The sequence below is a fragment of the Taudactylus pleione genome, unplaced genomic scaffold (genome assembly GCF_031769625.1).
Source record: "Taudactylus pleione unplaced genomic scaffold, aTauple2 ptg001990l, whole genome shotgun sequence".
Classification (NCBI taxonomy): domain Eukaryota; kingdom Metazoa; phylum Chordata; class Amphibia; order Anura; family Myobatrachidae; genus Taudactylus; species Taudactylus pleione.
This window is the reverse complement of record NW_028286386.1, coordinates 9824513-9838260: the sequence shown is the minus strand read 5'-3', so window position 1 is coordinate 9838260 and position 13748 is coordinate 9824513.

The window sequence follows — 13748 nt, the reverse complement described above, 5'->3', positions numbered from 1 at the left end:
AAATATATTTTTTTTTGGTTTGGACTGGAGTGTACTTTGGGGGTTACAGCACCCTTTAAAGGTCAAGCCAGCCGGACCTTTACTTATGTCACAGGCGCACGCTTGGCACTACTTTGTTGATGCACGTGCGGCTACTACGCACACAATTCACAAACACAGAAAATATTTTTTGGGGGGGTTTGGACTGGAGTGTACTTTGGGGGTTACAGCACCCTTTAACGGTCAAGCCAGCCGGCCCTTTACTTATGACACAGGCGCACGCTTGGCACTACTTTGTTGATGCACGTGCGGCTACTGCGCACACAATTCACAAACACAGAAAATAATTTTTTTTTTGGTTTGGACTGGAGTGTACTTTGGGGGTTACAGCACCCTTTAACGGTCAAGCCAGCCGGCCCTTTACTTATGACACAGGTGCACGCTTGGCACTACTTTGTTGATGCACGTGCGGCTACTGCGCACACAATTCACAAACACAGAAAATATTTTTTTTTTTGGTTTGGACTGGAGTGTACTTTGTGGGTTACAGCACCCTTTAACGGTCAACCCAGCCAGCCATTTACTTATAACACAGGTGCACGCTTGGCACTACTTTGTTGATGCACGTGCGGCTACTGCGCAGACAATTCACAAACACAGAAAATATTATTTTTTTTTTTGTACTGGAGTGTACTTTGGGGTTTACAGCACCCTTTAATGGTCAACCCAGCCGGCCCTTTACTTATGACACAGGCGCACGCTTTGCACTACTTTGTTGATGCACGTGCGGCTACTGCGCACACAATTCACAAACACAGAAAATATTTTTTTTTTTGGTTTGGACTGGAGTGTACTTTGGGGGTTACAGCACCCTTTAACGGTCAAGCCAGCCGGCCATTTACTTATGACACAGGTGCACGCTTGGCACTACTTTGTTGATGCACGTGCGGCTACTGCGTACACAATTCACAAACACAGAAAATATATATTTTTTTGGTTTGGACTGGAGTGCACTTTGGGGGTTACAGCACCCTTTAACTGTCAAGCCTGCCGGCCCTTTACTTATGACACAGGCGCACGCTTGGCACTACTTTGTTGATGCACGTGCGGCTACTGCACACACAATTCACAAACACTGAAAATAATTTTTTTTTTGGTTTGGACTGGAGCGTACTTTGGGGGTTACAGCACCCTTTAACGGTCAATCCAGCCGGCCCTTTACTTATGACACAGGCGCACGCTTGGCGTTACTTTGTTGATGCACGTGCGGCTACTGCGCACACAATTCACAAACACAGAAAATATTTTTTTTTTGGTTTGGACTGGAGTGTACTTTGGGGGTTACAGCACCCTTTAACGGTCAAACCAGCCGGCCCTTTACTTATGACACAGGCGCACGCTTGGCACTACTTTGTTGATGCACGTGCGGCTACTGCGCACACAATTCACAAACACAGAAAATATTTTTTGGGGGGGTTTGGACTGGAGTGTACTTTGGGGGTTACAGCACCCTTTAACGGTCAAGCCAGCCGGCCCTTTACTTATGACACAGGCGCACGCTTGGCACTACTTTGTTGATGCACGTGCGGCTACTGCGCACACAATTCACAAACACAGAAAATAATTTTTTTTTTGGTTTGGACTGGAGTGTACTTTGGGGGTTACAGCACCCTTTAACGGTCAAGCCAGCCGGCCCTTTACTTATGACACAGGTGCACGCTTGGCACTACTTTGTTGATGCACGTGCGGCTACTGCGCACACAATTCACAAACACAGAAAATATTTTTTTTTTTGGTTTGGACTGGAGTGTACTTTGTGGGTTACAGCACCCTTTAACGGTCAACCCAGCCAGCCATTTACTTATGACACAGGTGCACGCTTGGCACTACTTTGTTGATGCACGTGCGGCTACTGCGCAGACAATTCACAAACACAGAAAATATTATTTTTTTTTTGTACTGGAGTGTACTTTGGGGTTTACAGCACCCTTTAATGGTCAACCCAGCCGGCCCTTTACTTATGACACAGGCGCACGCTTTGCACTACTTTGTTGATGCACGTGCGGCTACTGCGCACACAATTCACAAACACAGAAAATATTTTTTTTTTTGGTTTGGACTGGAGTGTACTTTGGGGGTTACAGCACCCTTTAACGGTCAAGCCAGCCGGCCATTTACTTATGACACAGGCGCACGCTTGGCACTACTTTGTTGATGCACGTGCGGCTACTGCGTACACAATTCACAAACACAGAAAATATATTTTTTTTTGGTTTGGACTGGAGTGCACTTTGGGGGTTACAGCACCCTTTAACTGTCAAGCCTGCCGGCCCTTTACTTATGACACAGGCGCACGCTTGGCACTACTTTGTTGATGCACGTGCGGCTACTGCGCACACAATTCACAAACACTGAAAATAATTTTTTTTTTGGTTTGGACTGGAGAGTACTTTGGGGGTTACAGCACCCTTTAATGGTCAATCCAGCCGGCCCTTTACTTATGACACAGGCGCACGCTTGGCGTTACTTTGTTGATGCACGTGCGGCTACTGCGCACACAATTCACAAACACAGAAAATATTTTTTTTTTGGTTTGGACTGGAGTGTACTTTGGGGGTTACAGCACCCTTTAACGGTCAAACATGCCGGCCCTTTACTTATGACACAGGCGCACGCTTGGCACTACTTTGTTGATGCACGTGCGGCTACTGCGCACACAATTCACAAACACAGAAAATATTTTTTTTTTGGTTTGGACTGGAGTGTACTTTGGGGGTTACAGCACCCTTTAACGGTCAAACCAGCCGGCCCTTTACTTATGACACAGGCGCACGCTTGGCACTACTTTGTTGATGCACGTGCGGCTACTGCGCACACAATTCACAAACACAGAAAATATTTTTTGGGGGGGTTTGGACTGGAGTGTACTTTGGGGGTTACAGCACCCTTTAACGGTCAAGCCAGCCGGCCCTTTACTTATGACACAGGCGCACGCTTGGCACTACTTTGTTGATGCACGTGCGGCTACTGCGCACACAATTCACAAACACAGAAAATAATTTTTTTTTTGGTTTGGACTGGAGTGTACTTTGGGGGTTACAGCACCCTTTAACGGTCAAGCCAGCCGGCCCTTTACTTATGACACAGGTGCACGCTTGGCACTACTTTGTTGATGCACGTGCGGCTACTGCGCACACAATTCACAAACACAGAAAATATTTTTTTTTTTGGTTTGGACTGGAGTGTACTTTGTGGGTTACAGCACCCTTTAACGGTCAACCCAGCCAGCCATTTACTTATGACACAGGTGCACGCTTGGCACTACTTTGTTGATGCACGTGCGGCTACTGCGCAGACAATTCACAAACACAGAAAATATTTTTTTTTTTTTGTACTGGAGTGTACTTTGGGGTTTACAGCACCCTTTAATGGTCAACCCAGCCGGCCCTTTACTTATGACACAGGCGCACGCTTTGCACTACTTTGTTGATGCACGTGCGGCTACTGCGCACACAATTCACAAACACAGAAAATATTTTTTTTTTTGGTTTGGACTGGAGTGTACTTTGGGGGTTACAGCACCCTTTAACGGTCAAGCCAGCCGGCCATTTACTTATGACACAGGCGCACGCTTGGCACTACTTTGTTGATGCACGTGCGGCTACTGCGTACACAATTCACAAACACAGAAAATATATTTTTTTTTGGTTTGGACTGGAGTGCACTTTGGGGGTTACAGCACCCTTTAACTGTCAAGCCTGCCGGCCCTTTACTTATGACACAGGCGCACGCTTGGCACTACTTTGTTGATGCACGTGCGGCTACTGCGCACACAATTCACAAACACTGAAAATAATTTTTTTTTTGGTTTGGACTGGAGAGTACTTTGGGGGTTACAGCACCCTTTAACGGTCAATCCAGCCGGCCCTTTACTTATGACACAGGCGCACGCTTGGCGTTACTTTGTTGATGCACGTGCGGCTACTGCGCACACAATTCACAAACACAGAAAATATTTTTTTTTTGGTTTGGACTGGAGTGTACTTTGGGGGTTACAGCACCCTTTAACGGTCAAACATGCCGGCCCTTTACTTATGACACAGGCGCACGCTTGGCACTACTTTGTTGATGCACGTGCGGCTACTGCGCACACAATTCACAAACACAGAAAATATTTTTTTTTTGGTTTGGATTGGAGTGTACTTTGGGGGTTACAGCACCCTTTAATGGTCAAGCCAGCCGGCCCTTTACTTATGACACAGGCGCACGCTTGGCATTACTTTGTTGATGCACGTGCGGCTACTGCGCACACAATTCACAAACACAGAAAATATTTTTTTTTTCGGTTTGGACTGTAGTGTACTTTGGGGGTTACAGCACCCTTTAACGGTCAAGCCAGCCGGCCCTTTACTTATGACACAGGCGCACGCTTGGCATTACTTTGTTTATGCACGTGCGGCTACTGCGCACACAATTCACAAACACAGAAAATATATATTTTTTTGGTTTGGACTGGAGTGTACTTTGGGGGTTACAGCACCCTTTAACGGTCAAGCCAGCCGGCCCTTTACTTATGACACAGGCGCACGCTTGGCACTACTTTGTTGATGCACGTGCGGCTACTGCGCACACAATTCACAAACACAGAAAATATTTTTTTTTTTGGTTTGGACTGGAGTGTACTTTGGGGGTTACAGCACCCTTTAACAGTCAAGCCAGCCGGATCTTTACTTATGACACAGGCGCACGCTTGGCACTACTTTGTTGATGCACGTGCGGCTACTGCGCACACAATTCACAAACACAGAAAATATTTATTTTTTGGTTTGGACTGGAGTGTAGTTTGGGAGTTACAGCACCCTTTAACGGTCAAGCCAGCCAGCCCTTTACCTATGACACAGGCGCACGCTTGGCACTACTTTGTTGATGCACATGCGGCTACTGCGCACACAATTCACAAACACAGAAAATATTTTTTTTTTGGGTTTGGACTGGAGTGTACTTTGGGGGTTACAGCACCCTTTAACGGTCAAGCCAGCCGGCCCTTTACTTATGACACAGGCGCACGCTTGGCACTACTTTGTTGATGCACGTGAGGCTACTGGGCACACAATTCACAAACACAGAAAATATATATTTTTTTGGTTTGGACTGGAGTGTACTTTGGGGGTTACAGCACCCTTTAACGGTCAAGCCAGCCGACCCTTTACTTATGACACAGGCGCACGCTTGGCACTACTTGTTGATGCATGTGCGGCTACTGCGCACACAATTCACAAACACAGAAAATAATTTTTTTTTTGGTTTGGACTGGAGTGTACTTTGGGGGTTACAGCACCCTTTAACGGTCAAGCCAGCTGGCCCTTTACATATGACACAGGCGCAAGCTTGGCACTACTTTGTTGATGCACGTGTGGCTACTACGCACACAATTTACAAACACAGAAAATAATTTTTTTTTTTGGTTTGGACTGGAGTGTACTTTGGGGGTTACAGCACCCTTTAACGGTCAAGCCAGCCGGCCCTTTACTTATGACACAGGCGCACGCTTGGCACTACTTTGTTGATGCACGTGCCGCTACTGCGCACACAATTCACAAACACAGAAAATATTTTTTTTTTGGTTTGGACTGGAGTGTACTTTGGGGGTTACAGCACCCTTTAACGGTCAAGCCAGCCGGCCCTTTACTTATGACACAGGCGCACGCTTGGCACTACTTTGTTGATGCACGTGCAGCTACTGCGCACACCATTCACAAACACAGAAAATAATTTTTTTTTTGGTTTGGACTGGAGTGTACTTTGGGGGTTACAGCACCCTTTAACGGTCAAGCCAGCTGGCCCTTTACTTATGACACAGGCGCACGCTTGGCACAACTTTGTTAATGCACATGCGGCTACTGCGCACACAATTCACAAAAAGAGAAAATATATTTTTTTTTGGTTTGGAATGGAGTATACTTTGGGGGATACAGCACCCTTTAACGGTCAAGCCAGCCAGACCTTTACTTATGACACAGGCGCACGCTTGGCACTACTCTGTTGATGCACGTGCGGCTACTGCGCACACAATTCACAAACACAGAAAATATTTTTTTTTTGGTTTGGACTGGAGTGTACTTTGGGGGTTACAGCACCCTTTAATGGTCAAGCCAGCTGGCCCTTTACTTATGACACAGGCGCACGCTTGGCACTACTTTGTTGATGCACGTGCGGCTACTGCGCACACAATTCACAACCACAGAAAATAATTTTTTTTTTGGTTTGGACTGGAGTGTACTTTGGGGGTTACAGCACCCTTTAACGGTCAAGCCAGCCGGCCCTTTAGTTATGACACAGGCGCACGCTTGGCACTACTTTGTTAATGCACGTGCGGCTACTGCGCACACAATTCACAAACACAGAAAATATATATTTTTTTGGTTTGGACTGGAGTGTACTTTGGGGGTTACAGCACCCTTTAAAGGTCAAGCCAGCCGGACCTTTACTTATATCACAGGCGCACGCTTGGCACTACTTTGTTGATGCACGTGCGGCTACTACGCACACAATTCACAAACACAGAAAATATTTTTTTGGGGGGTTTGGACTGGAGTGTACTTTGGGGGTTACAGCACCCTTTAACGGTCAAGCCAGCCGGCCCTTTACTTATGACACAGGCGCACGCTTGGCACTACTTTGTTGATGCACGTGCGGCTACTGCGCACACAATTCACAAACACAGAAAATAATTTTTTTTTTGGTTTGGACTGGAGTGTACTTTGGGGGTTACAGCACCCTTTAACGGTCAAGCCAGCCGGCCCTTTACTTATGACACAGGTGCACGCTTGGCACTACTTTGTTGATGCACGTGCGGCTACTGCGCACACAATTCACAAACACAGAAAATATTTTTTTTTTTGGTTTGGACTGGAGTGTACTTTGGGGGTTACAGCACCCTTTAACGGTCAAGCCAGCCAGCCATTTACTTATGACACAGGTGCACGCTTGGCACTACTTTGTTGATGCACGTGCGGCTACTGCGCAGACAATTCACAAACACAGAAAATATTTTTTTTTTGGTTTGTACTGGAGTGTACTTTGGGGTTTACAGCACCCTTTAATGGTCAACCCAGCCGGCCCTTTACTTATGACACAGGCGCACGCTTCGCACTACTTTGTTGATGCACGTGCGGCTACTGCGCACACAATTCACAAACACAGAAAATATTTTTTTTTTTGGTTTGGACTGGAGTGTACTTTGGGGGTTACAGCACCCTTTAACGGTCAAGCCAGCCGGCCCTTTACTTATGACACAGGCGCACGCTTGGCACTACTTTGTTGATGCACGTGCGGCTACTGCGTACACAATTCACAAACACAGAAAATATATTTTTTTTTGGTTTGGACTGGAGTGCACTTTGGGGGTTACAGCACCCTTTAACTGTCAAGCCTGCCGGCCCTTTACTTATGACACAGGCGCACGCTTGGCACTACTTTGTTGATGCACGTGCGGCTACTGCGCAAACAATTCACAAACACTGAAAATAATTTTTTTTTTGGTTTGGACTGGAGCGTACTTTGGGGGTTACAGCACCCTTTAACGGTCAATCCAGCCGGCCCTTTACTTATGACACAGGCGCACGCTTGGCGTTACTTTGTTGATGCACGTGCGGCTACTGCGCACACAATTCACAAACACAGAAAATATTTTTTTTTTTGGTTTGGACTGGAGTGTACTTTGGGGGTTACAGCACCCTTTAACGGTCAAGCCAGCCGGCCCTTTACTTATGACACAGGCGCACGCTTGGCATTACTTTGTTTATGCACGTGCGGCTACTGCGCACACAATTCACAAACACAGAAAATATATTTTTTTTTGGTTTGGACTGGAGTGTACTTTGGGGGTTACAGCACCCTTTAACGGTCAAGCCAGCCGGCCCTTTACTTATGACACAGGCGCACGCTTGGCACTACTTTGTTGATGCACGTGCGGCTACTGCGCACACAATTCACAAACACAGAAAATATTTTTTTTTTTGGTTTGGACTGGAGTGTACTTTGGGGGTTACAGCACCCTTTAACAGTCAAGCCAGCCGGATCTTTACTTATGACACAGGCGCACGCTTGGCACTACTTTGTTGATGCACGTGCGGCTACTGCGCACACAATTCACAAACACAGAAAATATTTATTTTTTGGTTTGGACTGGAGTGTAGTTTGGGAGTTACAGCACCCTTTAACGGTCAAGCCAGCCAGCCCTTTACCTATGACACAGGCGCACGCTTGGCACTACTTTGTTGATGCACATGCGGCTACTGCGCACACAATTCACAAACACAGAAAATATTTTTTTTTTGGGTTTGGACTGGAGTGTACTTTGGGGGTTACAGCACCCTTTAACGGTCAAGCCAGCCGGCCCTTTACTTATGACACAGGCGCACGCTTGGCACTACTTTGTTGATGCACGTGAGGCTACTGGGCACACAATTCACAAACACAGAAAATATATATTTTTTTGGTTTGGACTGGAGTGTACTTTGGGGGTTACAGCACCCTTTAACGGTCAAGCCAGCCGACCCTTTACTTATGACACAGGCGCACGCTTGGCACTACTTGTTGATGCATGTGCGGCTACTGCGCACACAATTCACAAACACAGAAAATAATTTTTTTTTTGGTTTGGACTGGAGTGTACTTTGCGGGTTACAGCACCCTTTAACGGTCAAGCCAGCTGGCCCTTTACATATGACACAGGCGCAAGCTTGGCACTACTTTGTTGATGCACGTGTGGCTACTACGCACACAATTTACAAACACAGAAAATAATTTTTTTTTTTGGTTTGGACTGGAGTGTACTTTGGGGGTTACAGCACCCTTTAACGGTCAAGCCAGCCGGCCCTTTACTTATGACACAGGCGCACGCTTGGCACTACTTTGTTGATGCACGTGCCGCTACTGCGCACACAATTCACAAACACAGAAAATATTTTTTTTTTGGTTTGGACTGGAGTGTACTTTGGGGGTTACAGCACCCTTTAACGGTCAAGCCAGCCGGCCCTTTACTTATGACACAGGCGCACGCTTGGCACTACTTTGTTGATGCACGTGCAGCTACTGCGCACACCATTCACAAACACAGAAAATAATTTTTTTTTTGGTTTGGACTGGAGTGTACTTTGGGGGTTACAGCACCCTTTAACGGTCAAGCCAGCTGGCCCTTTACTTATGACACAGGCGCACGCTTGGCACAACTTTGTTAATGCACATGCGGCTACTGCGCACACAATTCACAAAAAGAGAAAATATATTTTTTTTTGGTTTGGAATGGAGTATACTTTGGGGGATACAGCACCCTTTAACGGTCAAGCCAGCCAGACCTTTACTTATGACACAGGCGCACGCTTGGCACTACTCTGTTGATGCACGTGCGGCTACTGCGCACACAATTCACAAACACAGAAAATATTTTTTTTTTGGTTTGGACTGGAGTGTACTTTGGGGTTTACAGCACCCTTTAATGGTCAAGCCAGCTGGCCCTTTACTTATGACACAGGCGCACGCTTGGCACTACTTTGTTGATGCACGTGCGGCTACTGCGCACACAATTCACAACCACAGAAAATAATTTTTTTTTTGGTTTGGACTGGAGTGTACTTTGGGGGTTACAGCACCCTTTAACGGTCAAGCCAGCCGGCCCTTTAGTTAAAACACAGGCGCACGCTTGGCACTACTTTGTTAATGCACGTGCGGCTACTGCGCACACAATTCACAAACACAGAAAATATATATTTTTTTGGTTTGGACTGGAGTGTACTTTGGGGGTTACAGCACCCTTTAAAGGTCAAGCCAGCCGGACCTTTACTTATATCACAGGCGCACGCTTGGCACTACTTTGTTGATGCACGTGCGGCTACTACGCACACAATTCACAAACACAGAAAATATTTTTTTGGGGGGTTTGGACTGGAGTGTACTTTGGGGGTTACAGCACCCTTTAACGGTCAAGCCAGCCGGCCCTTTACTTATGACACAGGCGCACGCTTGGCACTACTTTGTTGATGCACGTGCGGCTACTGCGCACACAATTCACAAACACAGAAAATAATTTTTTTTTTGGTTTGGACTGGAGTGTACTTTGGGGGTTACAGCACCCTTTAACGGTCAAGCCAGCCGGCCCTTTACTTATGACACAGGTGCACGCTTGGCACTACTTTGTTGATGCACGTGCGGCTACTGCGCACACAATTCACAAACACAGAAAATATTTTTTTTTTTGGTTTGGACTGGAGTGTACTTTGGGGGTTACAGCACCCTTTAACGGTCAAGCCAGCCAGCCATTTACTTATGACACAGGTGCACGCTTGGCACTACTTTGTTGATGCACGTGCGGCTACTGCGCAGACAATTCACAAACACAGAAAATATTTTTTTTTTGGTTTGTACTGGAGTGTACTTTGGGGTTTACAGCACCCTTTAATGGTCAACCCAGCCGGCCCTTTACTTATGACACAGGCGCACGCTTCGCACTACTTTGTTGATGCACGTGCGGCTACTGCGCACACAATTCACAAACACAGAAAATATTTTTTTTTTTGGTTTGGACTGGAGTGTACTTTGGGGGTTACAGCACCCTTTAACGGTCAAGCCAGCCGGCCCTTTACTTATGACACAGGCGCACGCTTGGCACTACTTTGTTGATGCACGTGCGGCTACTGCGTACACAATTCACAAACACAGAAAATATATTTTTTTTTGGTTTGGACTGGAGTGCACTTTGGGGGTTACAGCACCCTTTAACTGTCAAGCCTGCCGGCCCTTTACTTATGACACAGGCGCACGCTTGGCACTACTTTGTTGATGCACGTGCGGCTACTGCGCACACAATTCACAAACACTGAAAATAATTTTTTTTTTGGTTTGGACTGGAGCGTACTTTGGGGGTTACAGCACCCTTTAACGGTCAATCCAGCCGGCCCTTTACTTATGACACAGGCGCACGCTTGGCGTTACTTTGTTGATGCACGTGCGGCTACTGCGCACACAATTCACAAACACAGAAAATATTTTTTTTTTTGGTTTGGACTGGAGTGTTCATTGGGGGTTACAGCACCCTTTAACGGTCAAACCAGCCGGCCCTTTACTTATGACACAGGCGCACGCTTGGCACTACTTTGTTGATGCACGTGCGGCTACTGCGCACACAATTCACAAACACAGAAAATATTTTTTTTTTGGTTTGGATTGGAGTGTACTTTGGGGGTTACAGCACCCTTTAATGGTCAAGCCAGCCGACCCTTTACTTATGACACAGGCGCACGCTTGGCATTACTTTGTTGATGCACGTGCGGCTACTGCGCACACAATTCACAAACACAGAAAATATTTTTTTTTTCGGTTTGGACTGGAGTGTACTTTGGGGGTTACAGCACCCTTTAACGGTCAAGCCAGCCGGCCCTTTACTTATGACACAGGCGCACGCTTGGCATTACTTTGTTTATGCACGTGCGGCTACTGCGCACACAATTCAGAAACACAGAAAATATATATTTTTTTGGTTTGGACTGGAGTGTACTTTGGGGGTTACAGCACCCTTTAACGGTCAAGCCAGCCGGCCCTTTACTTATGACACAGGCACACGCTTGGCACTACTTTGTTGATGCACGTGCGGCTACTGCGCACACAATTCACAAACACAGAAAATATTTTTTTTTTTGGTTTGGACTGGAGTGTACTTTGGGGGCTACAGCACCCTTTAATGGTCAAGCCAGCTGGCCCTTTACTTATGACACAGGCGCACGCTTGGCACTACTTTGTTGATGCACGTGCGGCTACTGCGCACACAATTCACAAACACAGAAAATATTTTTTTTTTGGTTTGGACTGGAGTGTACTTTGGGGGTTACAGCACCTTTTAACGGTCAACCCAGCCGGCCCTTTACTTATGACACAGGCGCACGCTTGGCACTACTTTGTTGATGCACGTGCGGCTACTGCGCACACAATTCACAAACACAGAAAATATTTTTTTTTTTGGTTTGGACTGGAGTGTACTTTGGGGGTTACAGCACCCTTTAACGGTCAAGCCAGCCGGACCTTTACTTATGACACAGGCGCACGCTTGGCACTACTTTGTTGATGCACGTGCGGCTACTGCGCACACAATTCACAAACACAGAAAATAATTTTTTTTTGGATTGGACTGGAGTGTACTTTGGGGGTTACAGCACCCTTTAACAGTCAAGCCAGCCAGCCCTTTACCTATGACACAGGCGCACGCTTGGCACTACTTTGTTGATGCACGTGCGGCTACTGCGCACACAATTCACAAACACAGAAAATATTTTTTTTTTGGTTTGGACTGGAGTGTACTTTGGGGGTTACAGCACCCTTTAACGGTCAAGCCAGCCGGCCCTTTACTTATGACACAGGCGCACGCTTGGCACTAATTTGTTGATGCACTTGAGGCTACTGGGCACACAATTCACAAACACAGAAAATATATATTTTTTTGGTTTGGACTGGAGTGTACTTTGGGGGTTACAGCACCCTTTAACGGTCAAGCCAGCCGGCCCTTTACTTATGACACAGGCGCCCGCTTGGCATTACTTTGTTGATGCACGTGCGGCTACTGCGCACACAATTCAGAAAACACAGAAAATATTTTTTTTTTTGGTTTGGACTGGAACGTACTTTGGAGGTTACAGCACCCTTTAACGGTCAAGCCAGCTGGCCCTTTACTTATGACACAGGCGCACGCTTGGCATTACTTTGTTGATGCACGTGCGGCTACTGCGCACACAATTCACAAACACAGAAAATAATTTTTTTTTTGGTTTGGACTGGAGTGTACTTTGGGGGTTACAGCACCCTTTAACGGTCAAGCCAGCTGGCCCTTTACTTATGACACAGGCGCACGCTTGGCACTACTTTGTTGATGCACGTGCGGCTACTGCGCACACAATTCACAAACACAGAAAATAATTTTTTTTTGGGTTTGGACTGGAGTGTACTTTGGGGTTTACAGCACCCTTTAACGGTCAAGCCAGCTGGCCCTTTACTTATGACACAGGCGCACGCTTGGCACTACTTTGTTGATGCACGTGCGGCTACTGCGCACACAATTCACAAACACAGAAAATTTTTTTTTTTTTGGTTTGGACTGGAGTGTACTTTGGGGGTTACAGCACCCTTTAACAGTCAAGCCAGCCGGACCTTTACTTATGACACAGGCGCACGCTTGGCACTACTTTGTTGATGCACGTGCGGCTACTGCGCACACAATTCACAAACACAGAAAATATTTATTTTTTGGTTTGGACTGGAGTGTAGTTTGGGGGTTACAGCACCCTTTAACGGTCAAGCCAGCCAGCCCTTTACCTATGACACAGGCGCACGCTTGGCACTACTTTGTTGATGCACGTGCGGCTACTGCGCACACAATTCACAAACACAGAAAATATTTTTTTTTTTGGTTTGGACTGGAGTGTACTTTGGGGGTTACAGCACCCTTTAACGGTCAAGCCAGCCGGCCCTTTACTTATGACACAGGCGCACGCTTGGCACTACTTTGTTGATGCACGTGAGGCTACTGGGCACACAATTCAAAAACACAGAAAATATATATTTTTTTGGTTTGGACTGGAGTGTACTTTGGGGGTTACAGCACCCTTTAACGGTCAAGCCAGCCGGCCCTTTACTTATGACACAGGCGCACGCTTGGCACTACTTGTTGATGCATGTGCGGCTACTGCGCACACAATTCACAAACACAGAAAATAATTTTTTTT